The sequence below is a fragment of the Puma concolor genome, chromosome B1 (assembly GCF_028749965.1).
Source record: "Puma concolor isolate L17-30 chromosome B1, mPumCon1.1.hap2, whole genome shotgun sequence".
In the NCBI taxonomy this organism is placed as follows: domain Eukaryota; kingdom Metazoa; phylum Chordata; class Mammalia; order Carnivora; family Felidae; genus Puma; species Puma concolor.
The window spans coordinates 73,188,463-73,202,517 of record NC_141670.1 but is presented as its reverse complement, the minus strand read 5'-3'; the positions used below and the strand labels follow the sequence as shown (position 1 = coordinate 73,202,517).

General features: G+C 36.8%; 1 protein-coding gene across 3 annotated transcripts in view; it reads right to left on the bottom strand.

Annotated features, from left to right (window-relative positions):
• Positions 1-14,055, bottom strand: part of LOC147581690 (uncharacterized) — an 80,799-nt gene that overhangs the window by 19,617 nt on the left and 47,127 nt on the right. The window contains exons 4-5 of one of the 3 annotated variants that reach the window (XM_086704029.1): positions 11,673-11,787; positions 10,001-11,274 (exon numbers count right to left, since the gene is read on the bottom strand). The exons of 1 other annotated variant lie outside the window; for it this stretch is intronic. The gene's annotated coding sequence lies outside the window, so the exon portion shown is untranslated. Of the gene's footprint in view, positions 1-10,000; positions 11,788-14,055 lie in introns of those variants that run through there. One more of the 3 variants, XM_086704026.1, reaches the window with a different exon arrangement.

The window sequence follows — 14,055 nt, the reverse complement described above, 5'->3', positions numbered from 1 at the left end:
CACATACTGTACTGACTGAGTCAATCAGGTGCTCGCTAACTTCTTGGCAAATATTTTCTGTCAGATACTGTGGTAAACGTGTCAATTCCAGGTTCCTATGGTCACCATTATGGATGCTGTTGAAAAATGATGGTACCTTGGCCAAGCTGTTACTTCAGATATAGCGATTGGGGGTGGAGAACCATAAGTATTTGTCTGTACTATATAAAGTGCTGCTGTAAGTGGAATGAATGTAAAATAAAAACTACTCCAGAGAGGAATCTGAAAACATCTGCATGCACCTGGGAAAATTACCATGTCAAAGATTAGATAACTAGTACTCACCAAATATCTATGAAATCCCTACATTTCTCCTTTCAATTATGCTAGGTTTATTTAACGAATTCTGGATAATGAAAAGGAAGCACAATGACACAAATCTCTTCTAAGCCAATGTATTTAAGAATTGGTGAGCTACCTCTTCCTCTATTTCTCAATGCTGTGGGACCTTAGAGACCACATACTATATGTGACAGGATTTATATTGAAGAGGGTTGCCTGGCCTGTAATGGACTTTGCAGGAGGAAAAAATAAGCCTTGTTTTATTAAGCCGCTGAGATTTTGGTGTTTTCTGTTGTGTCAGCTATTTTTTATATCTGAACATACCATTCTACAGTTTAAATTCCTATTCAAATTATAATTAGCAACCTTTTCATTAAAGTTTCCCTTGGAAAATTTACTGAAAATTTACTTTTTATTTTAATTACATGATTTTTTACTCATATGTGGTACTTTCTGTTTTTTACCTTAAGAGTAGTCAATTTTTGCATTGAAAAAGGAGGACAAGAAGAAGTATTTGTACATTTTGGACTCTTAGACTAAAATGCATTTCCAATGTGAACTATTGGGACCTCATGAAGATGAAAAGCTTCTGCACAGAGAAGGGAACAATCAACAAAATCAAAAAGCAACCAACAGAATAGGAGAAGATATTTGCAAATTACATATTAGATAAAGGGTTAATATCCAAAATCTATAAAAAACTTATCAAACTCAACACTCAAAAAAAGCAAATAATCCAGTTAAGAAATAGGCAAAAGACATGAATAGACACTTTTCCAAAGAAAACATCCAAATGGCTAACAGACTCTTGAAAAGATGCTCAACATCACTCATCATCAGGGAAATAGAAATCAAAACCATGATGAGATACCACCTTACACCTGTCAGAATGGCTAATAGTAACAACTCAGGAAACAACAGATGTTGGCAAGGATGCAAAGAAAGGGGAACACTTTTGCATTGTTGGTGGGAGTGCAAACTGGTACAGCTACTCTGGAGAACAGTATGGAGTTTCCTCAAAAAACTAAAAATAGAAGTACACTATGACCTAGAAATTGTACTACTATGTATTTATCCAAAGGATACAAAAATGCTGATTTGAAGGAGTACATGCATCCCAATGCTTATAGCAGCATTTTCAACAATAGCCAAATTATGAAAGAGCCAAGTGTCCATCAACTGGTGAATGGGGTAAAGAAGGGGTGCCTGGGTGGCTCAGTTGGGCATCCGACTTCGGCTCAGGTCATGATCTCACCTCGTGAGTTCGAGCCCCGCGTCAGGCTCTGTGCTGACAGCTCAGAGCCTGGAGCCTTCTTCAGGTTCTGTCTCCATCTCTGTCTGCCCCTCCCTCACTTATGCTCTAATTTTCTCTCTCTCTCAAATATAAATAAACATTAAAGAAAAAAATTTTAAAGATGTATATATGTATCATTAAATACATAATTATATCTATAATTATATATATATATATATATATATATATATATATATATATATATATAATGGAATATTATCCATCAAAAAGAATGAATTGCAACAATGTGAATGGAACCAGAGTATACTATGCTAAGAAATGTCAGTCAGAGAAAGACAAATACCATATGATTTCACTCATATGTGGAATTTAAGAAAAAATGAGGTGAACATATGAACATAGGGGAAAGGAAGGAAAAATAAAAAATAAGATAAGATAAAAACAGTAAGGGAGGTAGGCCATAAGAGACTTAATAATAGAGAACAAATTGAGGGTTGATGTAGGGAGTTGGGGGGATGGGTTAAATGGGTGATGAGCATTAAGTAAGGCACTTGCTGGGATGAGCACTGGGTGTTACATGTAAGTGATGAATCATTAAATTCTACTCCTGAAACCAACACTACACTGTCAGTTAAGGAACTTGAATGTAAATTTTAAAAAATGAAAAAAAATTCATTTCCAATGGAATAAAAATCGCATTCTCCCATTATATCATTGATTTATTTAACTTGGTCATAGCAATGAGGTTTCTAAAAGTCTTTATGCATTAATTGAAGGTATTAGATAATTAAAGTGCTGATAGCTTCTAAGGCTATGTTACAAAAGTGGATGTGTATCTACTTTGATGCTTTCTCTTTTTTTTTCTTCAAAATATGAAGTTTATTGTCAAATTGGTTTCCATACAACACCCAATGCTCAGCCCAAAAGGTGCCTTCCTCAATACCCATCACCCACCCTCCCCTCCCTCCCACCCCCCATCAACCCTCAGTTTGTTCTCAGTTTTTAAGAGTCTCTTATGCTTCCACTCTAACCTCTTTTTTTTTCCTTCCCCTACCCCATGGGTTTCTGTTAAGTTTCTCAGGATCCACATAAGAGTGAAACCATATGGTATCTGTCTTTCTCTGTATGGCTTATTTCACTTAGCATCACACTCTCCAGTTCCATCCATGTTGCTACAAAGGGCCATATTTCATTCTTTCTTATTGCCACGTAGTACTCCATTGTGTATATAAACCACAATTTTTTTTTTATCCATTCATCAGTTGATGGACATTTAGGCTCTTTCCATAATTTGGCTATTGTTGAGAGTGCTGCTATAAACATTGGGGTACAAGTGCCCCTATGCATCAGTACTCCTGTATCCCTTGGGTAAATTCCTAGCAGTGCTATTGCTGGGTCATTGGGTAGGTCTATTTTTAATTTTTTGAGGAACCTCCACACTGTTTTCCAGAGTGGCTGCACCAATTTGCATTCCCACCAACAGTGCAAGAGGGTTCCCGTTTCTCCACATCCTCTCCAGCATCTATAGTCTCCTGATTTGTTCATTTTGGCCACTCTGACTGGCGTGAGGTGATATCTGGGTGTGGTTTTGATTTGTATTTCCCTGATGAGGAGCGACGTTGAGCATCTTTTCATGTGCCTGTTGGCCATCCGGATGTCTTCTTTAGAGAAGTGTCTATTCATGTTTTCTGCCCATTTCTTCACTGGGTTATTTGTTTTTCGGGTGTGGAGTTTGGTGAGCTCTTTATAGATTTTGGATACTAGCCCTTTGTCCGATATGTCATTTGCAAATATCTTTTCCCATTCCGTTGGTTGCCTTTTAGTTTTGTTGGTTGTTTCCTTTGCTGTGCAGAAGCTTTTTATCTTCATAAGGTCCAAGTAGTTCATTTTTGCTTTTAATTCCTTAGCCTTTGGGGATGTGTCAAGCAAGAAATTGCTATGGCTGAGGTCAGAGAGGTCTTTTCCTGCTTTCTCCTCTAAGGTTTTGATGGTTTCCTGTCTCACATTCAGGTCCTTTATCCATTTTGAGTTTATTTTTGTGAATGGTGTGAGAAAGTGGTCTAGTTTCAACCTTCTGCATGTTGCTGTCCAGTTCTCCCAGCACCATTTGTTAAAGAGACTGTCTTTTTTCCATTGGATGTTCTTTCCTGCTTTGTCAAAGATGAGTTGGCCATATGTTTGTGGGTCTAGTTCTGGGGTTTCTATTCTATTCCATTGGTCTGTGTGTCTGTTTTTGTGCCAATACCATGCTGTCTTGATGATGACAGCTTTGTAGTAGAGGCTAAAGTCTGGGATTGTGATGCCTCCTGCTTTGGTCTTCTTCAAAATTACTTTGGATATTCGGGGCCTTTTGTGGTTCCATATGAATTTTAGGATTGCTTGTTCTAGTTTCGAGAAGAATGCTGGTGCAATTTTGATTGGGATTGCATTGAATGTGTAGATAGCTTTGGGTAGTATTGACATTTTGACAATATTTATTCTTCCAATCCATGAGCACGGAATGTTTTTCCATTTCTTTATATCTTCTTCAATTACCTTCATAAGCTTTCTATAGTTTTCAGCATACAGATCTTTTACATCTTTGGTTAGATTTATTCCTAGGTATTTTATGCTTCTTGGTGCAATTGTGAATGGGATCAGTTTCTTTATTTGTCTTTCTGTTACTTCATTATTAGTGTATAAGAATGCAACTGATTTCTGTACATTGATTTTGTATCCTGCAACTTTGCTGAATTCATGTATCAGTTCTAGCAGACTTCTGGTGGAGTCTATCAGATTTTCCATGTATAATATCATGTCATCTGCAAAAAGTGAAAGTTTGACTTCATCTTTGCCAATTTTGATGCCTTTGATTTCCTTTTGTTGTCTGATTGCTGATGCTAGAACTTCCAACACTATGTTAAACAACAGCAGTGAGAGTGGGCATCCCTGTCGTGTTCCTGATCCTAGGGAAAAAGCTCTCAGTTTTTCCCCATTGAGGATGATGTTAGCTGTGGGCTTTTCATAAATGGCTTTTATGATCTTTAAGTATGTTCCTTCTATCCCGACTTTCTCGAGGGTATTTATTAAGAAAAGTTGCTGAATTTTGTCAAAGGCCTTTTCTGCATCGATTGACAGGATCATATGGTTCTTATTTTTTCTTTTATTAATGTGATGTATCACATTGATTGATTTGTGAATGTTGAACCAGCCCTGCATCCCAGGAATGAATCCCACTTGATCATGGTGAATAATTCTTTTTATATGCTGTTGAATTCAATTTGCTAGTATCTTATTGAGAATTTTTGCATCCATATTCATCAGGGATATTGGCCTGTAGTTCTCTTTTTTTACTGGGTCTCTTCTGGTTTAGGAATCAAAGTAATACTGGCTTCATAAAATGAGTCTGGAAGTTTTCCTTCCATTTCTATTTCTTGGAATAGCTTGAGAAGGATAGGTATTATCTCTGCTTTAAACATCTGGTAGAACTCTCCTGGGAAGCCATCTGGTCCTGGACTCTTATTTGTTGGGAGATTTTTGATGACTGATTCAATTTCTTCACTGGTTATGGGTCTGTTCAAGCTTTCTATTTCCTCCTGATTGAGTTTTGGAAGCGTGTGGGTGTTTAGGAATTTGTCCATTTCTTCCAGGTTGTCCAGTTTGTTGGCATATAATTTTTCATAGTATTCCCTGATAATTGCTTGTATCTCTGAGGGATTGGTTGTAATAATTCCATTTTCATTCATGATTTTATCTATTTGGGTCATCTCCCTTTTCTTTTTGAGAAGCCTGGCTAGAGGTTTATCAATTTTGTTTATTTGTTCAAAAAACCAACTCTTGGTTTCGTTGATCTGCTCTACAGTTTTTTTAGATTCTATATTGTTTGTTTCTGCTCTGATCTTTATTATTTCTCTTCTGCTGCTGGATTTAGGCTGTCTTTGCTGTTCTGCTTCTATTTCCTTTAGGTGTGCTGTTAGATTTTGTATTTGGGCTTTTTCTTGTTTCTTGAGATAGGCCTGGATTGCAATGTATTTTCCTCTCAGGACTGCCTTCGCTGCATCCCAAAGCGTCTGGATTGTTGTATTTTCATTTTCATTTGTTTCCATATATTTTTTAATTTCTTCTCTAATTGCCTGGTTGACCCATTCATTCTTTAGTAGGGTGTTCTTTAACCTGCATGCTTTTGAAGGGTACTTTGATGCTTTCAAACACCGCATCACTCAGGGTCATGGGATAACTAACAGAAACACTCTTACTTTCAAAATGTTGCTTGCAATAATGCAAAATTTGTGGTACCACGGGCATAACTTTAAGGAAAGTTTGGGTCAAAACGTACATTTGACCAAGGTGTCTCATTTTGATCTAGGCTTTTATAATTTAGGCCAAATAATTCTCTTATTGTGATCCTTCTTCGGTTCTACCTGTCGCTTTTTCTCCCAAACTGCCAGGTATTATCAGTTGAGGAGTCCCACCATCACTGCTGTTGCCATGAATCTGTAGATATTTGGCCTCAGAAGTCTTCCCTTCCCTTGGGCTTTTGACATTTATGGCATATAGCCTTGCTCAAGAGCACTGAAGAATTACACGATGGATCTAGAACCTCCTGTCATCTTCACCTCAAAGGAATTACTAGACTGTCTCTTAAAGAAAGATAAAAATCAAGTAAATCATACATATCAACAAGAAAAATGCCAAAAGAGCACTTCAAAGGTGACAAGCCCAATATCCAAATTCTCAACCTATTCTTTGCCCATCTATCCAGTTTCATATCCAGGCAGGCATGACATTCTCCCCTACCCCACACATCTAGTAACTTAACAAGTCCTATCAATTTTACCTCAAAATATCTCTCAGGTGTGTACCATTCTTTCCATTTCTGTTTGCAGCCTTCCCTTTCAAACTACTGGTGTAACTGCCCCGAGATACTGTGACAATCTGTTCCCAGCAGCCTCTGTTGTGTCACTCAAATTCCCACTTCAGAACTCTATACCCAGAGTGATGGTTTTAAAGAGCAATCATGTCATCATCTCTCTGCTTAAAACCCTGTTAGAATTTTCCTTTGTTCTTTTGAAGAGCAAACCTCACGAAATAGCATACAAGGCTGTTAGTCTGCCCTCCATGACCATTCTGGTTATTCCACACCTGTTCTCTGTGGTCAGTCTTGATGATCTTCTGAATCTTAATGACATTCCTTTGGCTTTGGGCTTTCTTCATCAAGTTAAAATTCACTCATCCTTCAGGTTCTGGCTCAAATGACACTTCCTAGCAAGTCACAATGTCATATCTTTTCTTACCCTTTCACACTTTATTTTTCATAGTATTAAATAAAGATTTCATGTATGCATTCACTTCTGTGACTTTTTTTTTCAACGTTTATTTATTTTTGGGACAGAGAGAGACAGAGCATGAACGGGGGACGGGCAGAGAGAGAGGGAGACACAGAATCGGAAACAGGCTCCAGGCTCTGAGCCATCAGCCCAGAGCCCGACGCGGGGCTCGAACTCACGGACCGCGAGATTGTGACCTGGCTGAAGTCGGACGCTTAACCGACTGCGCCACCCAGGCGCCCCTCTGTGACTTTTAAAACATGTCTCTGTTCTAATAGATGGTAAGTCCCGTAATGCAAAGGGCTATGCCTATTCAAGCTTCCCATTTCATCCCTAGAACTTAGTACCCTCCCTGTACTTAGTTGGAGCCGAAGCAATATATATTTCGTGAGCGTATAAATATATAAGCAAATAAATAAATAGCAATGGAAGATTATCTGGCTAGATCTACTTAGTGGAAAATGAAATGCAGGAATAATAGAGTGTTGTAGGGTTGCCTAACCCTAGGAATCAATTAGACCAACTTTAATTCCAGATTACCCCAGTGTAAGTGGCAATTCCAGAATGAACCTTTTTCTTATTGAAGTCCCGCTTAAACATTAAACTCATTTTTTTCATATTATGACTGCCTCTGCTTTCCAATTACTGTTTTGTTTCTAGCTCACTTGTGCATAGCATTTCTAGTATTAAAGAAAAGTTAGAATGATTGATTATTATGTCTCATAATTAATTTTTCAATAAATAGGCTAGTCCTAGAAAGGTATGAACTTTACAGTGCATATCATTTATACAAAATAATCTACCATATTTTCCATATTTATCTTATCCCCAAATACCACCTTTGTTGCAATGTTATGAGAACCATTATTTCCAAAGTCAAATCTAGCTTGCCTCATGCCTCACACGTTTGCAACAGTTTTCTTTTCAAATTTTTATTTAAAAAATGTGTTGTATCTTGAAAAGAAACCAAAGACTCAGCAAACTTTCACAAAACAGAATTTCTACAATTGTTGCTGCAGAGGAATAAATAGTGTGTTTTTACTCGTGAGCCACTGCTGTTCTTAGGACCTTCATTCCCCTTTTTGTTACATTTGCCAGATTTAGAATCCTGCTGTTTGGGTCTATAAGCAAAATGCTGCTTTTATGCAAAAGATTGTTGGGTGCTGGGTAGATGAGGTGCCTGAAAGTCGATAGGTCTGGGAAGTGATGTCTCAGAAGCCTTATGATGTCCTTCTGGCTGGGAGTGCCAAGGAGTACTGCCACTTTCCTGTTCTGGAAGCATGTTTCCATTAGGGATATGAAGTACTGAATTGAGAGTAGAGACGCATAGTTTCCAATCCCGCCTTGTGACCCGCAGGACACTAGCACCACATTTTGGTGACTTAATGAAGACGAAATCACATTACATGACATTTTAATGCTTTGCTCAAACTGAGTAATTTGGTAATACCTACCAAAATTTAACAAGCAAATACTCTTTGTTTCCGTATCTAAGATAGCGTTGTCAGCAGAAGGAAATAAAATGGACTCACCCAAACCCCCTAAAAGCAACTGGTTTAGTCCTTTTATCTCCACTCAGAGGGAGGGCACTTTGTGGGCTGTGTCTGCTCTTCTAAGGCAACATTCTCTCTGGTCAGCTGTTCCAAGGTCTCTATTGGGGAAGAAGTTATTAGAAAGCCCTTTTGGGTCTCACATTAAGCTAAGTCCTTGTGTTTTTCATCAGCGTTAAACCTGGTTCTTGTGTTCTCCATCTGGTGACTCTTGTCACATCTCAATTGGTTCAGAAGTCTGGTGAGGAAGAGTCATGCTCTTTATTAGATCCTGTCAAAACCCCAAAGCATTGATATGCAGTGATCCTCGAGATATAAAATTAAGTGAAAAAAAAAAAAAAAAGGTGTAGAGCAGTGGGTATAATTTGTGCTGAATAGAAGGATTTACATATATTGTTATATTCATTTAATATTTCTGAAAGTTTATACTGTGGGTGCTCCTAAGGAGAATTTTCAGGCAAAGGCAAAGGAAAAGAGAATGGCTTATTTTTTACTATACCCTATAATCTTTTTGTCATTCTAAAACTGTGTGTGTATGTAACTTTTTCAGAAAAGCCACCTTAAAATATAAAAACTTAAATGCATTCTAATTTATTTGAGCACAATCTGTTCTTTGGAAGCAACAGGATTAATAATACTACTAGAGATCACTGATTGAGAAATCTGCTATGTCAGGCTCTTTGCTAAGCCTTATGATTGCTGTCTCATTTCACAGTCCTATCAGCCCTATTGGGCAGATATAAATTGGAGATGAGGAACTTGGGCCCAGAAAGGTGATTTATACAAGGTCACACCATATGTATTAGAGCAAAAGTGTAGACTTAACCTGTGTCATTCCAAGGCCCATGCTTACTTCATTCTATCACACTGGAGTTCAGCCTTATAACTCATTTCATTTATTCACCCCGGAAAAAATGTATTTTGACCTGTTCTTTACTAGGATCTAAAAGAGATACAATTTTTGTCAATTATTGACATACAACTTGCATACAATAAAGTGCCAAATTTTTAATATGATGGTGAATGAACTTTCAATCAATGATTACACTGGTGTATGAAATGTATACACCTGTGTAATCATCTCCCAGGTAAAATACAGAAAACATCAAGCATTGCTGAAGGCAGAAGCCTCCCTCCTGCCTCTTCTCAGACTATCTCCTCTTGGAAAGGTACACATTATTCTGACTACTATACCCACAGATTAGATTTGTCTGTTTGAAAACTTCATGTTAAGTGAATCACGCAGTATATACTATCTTGTACATAGTTTCTTTTGTTCAACATTACGTCTGTTAGATTCATTTAAGTTGTTGAATGATACCTATTTTTTTTCATTGCTGGGTAGTATTCCATATATATATATATATATATATATATATATATACACACACACACACACACACATATGTATATGTACGTATATACACGTATATATGTGTATATATATGTGTATATACGTATATATATGTATATATATGTGTATATACATATATATACGTGTGTATATGTGTATATACGAGTATATAGATATATAATATTCTTCAGAATATTTATTTATATTTCTCCAATTTACTATAGATGGGTTTTTCCAGTTTTTAGTTATAAACAGAACTGTTATGAATATTTTTCTATATTTTTGATGCAAATACTTATTACTGTTGGGTGTATATGTAGGAATATTATTACTGAGTCATAGTGTATATTTGTAGTCAGCTTTGGTACACACCATAGACTGAATGTTTGTGTCCCCACCAAATTAGTATGTTGAAACCCTACCCCTCAACGTGATGGTATCGGGAGGTGGGGCCTTTGGGAAGTCATCAGGATTAGATGGGCTGTGAGTCATGAATGGTGGGTGAATATACTAATTTATATCCCCACCAGCTATGTATACAAGTTCCATTTGTTCCATATTCTGAGCAGTATTCAGCAGTATTATTCTGGAGAATGTGTGGGAACATCTCTTTTTCTTATGTAGCTTTACATTATTTTGCATTGTTTTACAACTTTATTCAAGTTATATTTATATAGTATACAACAACCCATTTGTAAGTGCATAGTTCAATGATTTTCAGTAAATTGTGTTGCAACAATCTCAATAACTCAATTTTAGAACTCTTCTATAATCCCCCAAATTTCCTTCCTACCTGTATGCGATCGATCCTTTCTCTTTCCTCAAATTCAGAAAACCACTGATCAGCTTCCCATCTTTATAATTTGGTCTTTCTCAAAACTGCATGTAAATGGATTCATGCAATTTTTAGTATTTTGTGTCTGTCTTCTTTCACTTAGCATAATGCTTGGAAGCTTTGTACCATAATATGGAGGTTCATCTATATTATTTTGTGTATCAGTAGTTGTTTCTTTTTATTGCTGAGTAGTATTCTTTTGTGTGTATACACCACATTTTATCTATTCACCAGTTGATGGGCATTTGGATTATTTCCAAATTTTGGCAATTAAAAATAATGCTGCCATGAACATTCACGTACAAGTCTGTGTAGAAATAGGTTTTTATCTACTCCTAGATCACTAGGAGTAGAATTACCCGGTTGTGGGGCATACTTTTTTTTTTATATTGCTGCATAAAAAATCACCAGAAACAGCAGTCATTTATTTCCTCACAGTTCGGTAGGTCAAAAGTCTAGACTGGCTTACTTGGGTTCTCTGCTTAGGGTCCCGTAAGATTAGAGTCAAGCTGAAGGTCGGCTGGGCTCCTACTTGAAGATTGGAGAATTCCATCCAAACTCATTCAGATTGTTGGCAAAATTAGGTTCCTTTCTGTTGTAGCACCTAGGTCTCTGTTCCTTGTTGGCTGTGAGCCAGAAACTGCTGTCAAGTTCTAGAGATAATCAACATTCTTTATCAGGTGGCTCCTTCCATCTTCCACCCAGAAATGGCATATCACTCTTCTTTTGTTTCAGATCTCTGTGAAATTCCCTTATTCCGTCAGTTGGAAAAAATGCTGTTTTTAAAGTGCTAATGTGATTAGCTTGAGTGGACCTGTACAACCTCCCTTTAAACTTCAAAGTCAACTGGTTAGTAACCTTAACTATATCTGCAAAATCTCTTTTGACGTATAGCCTGCTGTAGACTTAGTGGGTACTCCCAAAATTCATTTGTTGAAACCCTAAAGCCCAAAGTGAGGTTGAGAGTTAATTCTTTAAGAGTTAATTAGTTCAGAAGGGTAGAACCACTGGATGGGATTAGTGCTCTTATGAGAGACACAAGAGAGCTTACTTTCTGTGCTCTCTCTGCCGTGTGAGGATATAATGTTCATCTGCAAACCAGGAAGAATGATCTCAGCAGGCACTGACTCTGCTGATACCTTGCTTGAATTTGGATTCTCCAGCCTCTAGAACCAATACAAATAAATTTCTGTTATTCAAGATATTTCGATCTATGGTATTTCTTTCTTATAGCAGCCCAAACTGACTAAGACATAACCTAACATAAACAAGTTTGATATTTCCTTATATTCACGGTCCTGGGGGTTTGGGGAAGAAAATCTTGGGGGACTCATTTTGAAATCTGCATACCTCATATGGCCATGCATGTTTACATTAAAAAAACAATGGAGCACCTGGGTGGCTCAGTTGCTTAAGCGTCAGACTTCAGCTCAGGTCATGATCTCATGGTTCATGGGTTTGAGCCCCGTGTTGGGCTCTGTGCTGACAGCTCAGAGCCTGGAGCCTCTCTTTCTGCCCCATGCTCTGTGTGTGTCTCTCTCTCTCAAAAATAAACAAATGTTAAAAAAACAACAACAACAACACTAACAAGTGCCATACTGTTTTCTAAAGTAGCTGTAGTATTTTACAGCAGTCATACCACTAATTTATAAGGATTCCAGATTTTCCATATCCTTATGACAATTTCATCTTGTCATTTTTATGCCCATTATGTTATGTATATATGAATGTATAATGTGGTGTATCATTGTATCTTGACTTTTACTATGGATAATGATGCCGAACTTCTTTTCATATGCTTCATATTTTTTGGTAAAATGCCTATTTAAATATTTTGCCCATTTAAAAATGGTTATTTTTCTTCTTAGTCATAAGAGTACTTTATATTTCTGAATATGTCATCATCAGAAAAATTACGTAAATATATCCTATGATTCTAGCTTATATTTTCACTTTCTTGATAATTATTTTAAGGAAGAAAATGTTTAAATTTTGATAGAACCCAATTTATGTCTTTTTCTTTTATGGATCACGCTTTTGATATCAAATGTAAGTAACCTTTGCCTAACCAAAGGACACAAAGATGTTCTAGTTTTATACTTTTAAAACCTGCATTTAGGACTTTGATCCATTTTGAATTAGTTTTTGTATATTATATGAAGTATGGGTCTCTACTAATTTTCTATTGCTGCCTAACAGATTAACACAAATCTAGGAGCTTAAAACAGCACACGCTTACTGTCTCATAGTTTCGTTGGGGCCAGTTTGGGCACAGGGTAGCTGCATTCTCTGCCCAGAATCTCACAAGGCCACAATCAAGATGCCAACTGGGCCACATTCTTATCTGGAGGCTTAATTAGGGAAAGATCCATTTCCAACCTCATTCAAGTTGTTGGCAGAATTCATTTCCTATGGCTATGTGACCAAAGGCACTGGCTTTCTTCTGGATGTCTGCTGGAAGCTGACCCCAGGTCCTAGAGACCACTCACAGTTCCTTGCCATGTAAGCCTCCTCATTATGGCTGAATACTTCATCAAGTTAGCAAGGAGATTCTCACTCAAGCCTGCTAGGAGAGTCTTACACAATACAATGTAATTACGGGCATCATTCCCCATAACTTCTGCTACATATAACATTACCTAATTAAGGAGTGACATCCCATCACTTTTGACACTTCTTATTAGTCACAAATCATAGGTTCCAGCAGCACTCGAGGGGAGAAGATTACACAAAAGCATGGACACAATACAGTGAAAATATTGGGGGTCATCCTAAGGTTTATCCAACACAGAATCTAAGTTGATATTTGTTTCTTGATTGCACCCTTTGTTGCAAAGACTATCCTTTCCTTATTGGTTTATAGCGGCAAATTGTTGAAAATCAGTGGATCATAAATATTATAAGGGTTAATTCTTGGACTCTCAATACTGTTCCTTTGAGCTATATGTCTATGTTTATTCCAGTACCAAAGTTTTAGCCCTCCAATTTTGTTTTTCTTTTTCAAGATTGTTTGAGTTATTCTGAGTTATTTTCATTACCATGTATGTGTTAGGACAGATTGTAAATTTTTCCAAAAAAATATTATTCTGGGATTTCAACAGGGATTGTATTGAAATACAGATGAAATTTAGGGCGAATTGCTATATTAATATTTTGAATTTTCTAATCCATGAACATGGGTGTCTCTCTTATATTTATATCTTCTTTAATTTTCTCCACATTTTTTTTGTAATTTTCAGAGTACAGGCCCTGAATTTATTTTATTAAATGTACTCCTATATTATTCTTTTTGATGCTATTGCAAAAGTCATCATTTTCTTAATATTGTTTTCATACTATTAATTGCTTAAATAAAGAAATACAAGGGATTTTTGTGCATTGGTTTTATATTCTGTGACCTTGCTAATCTTGCTTATTAATTCTATTATTATTTC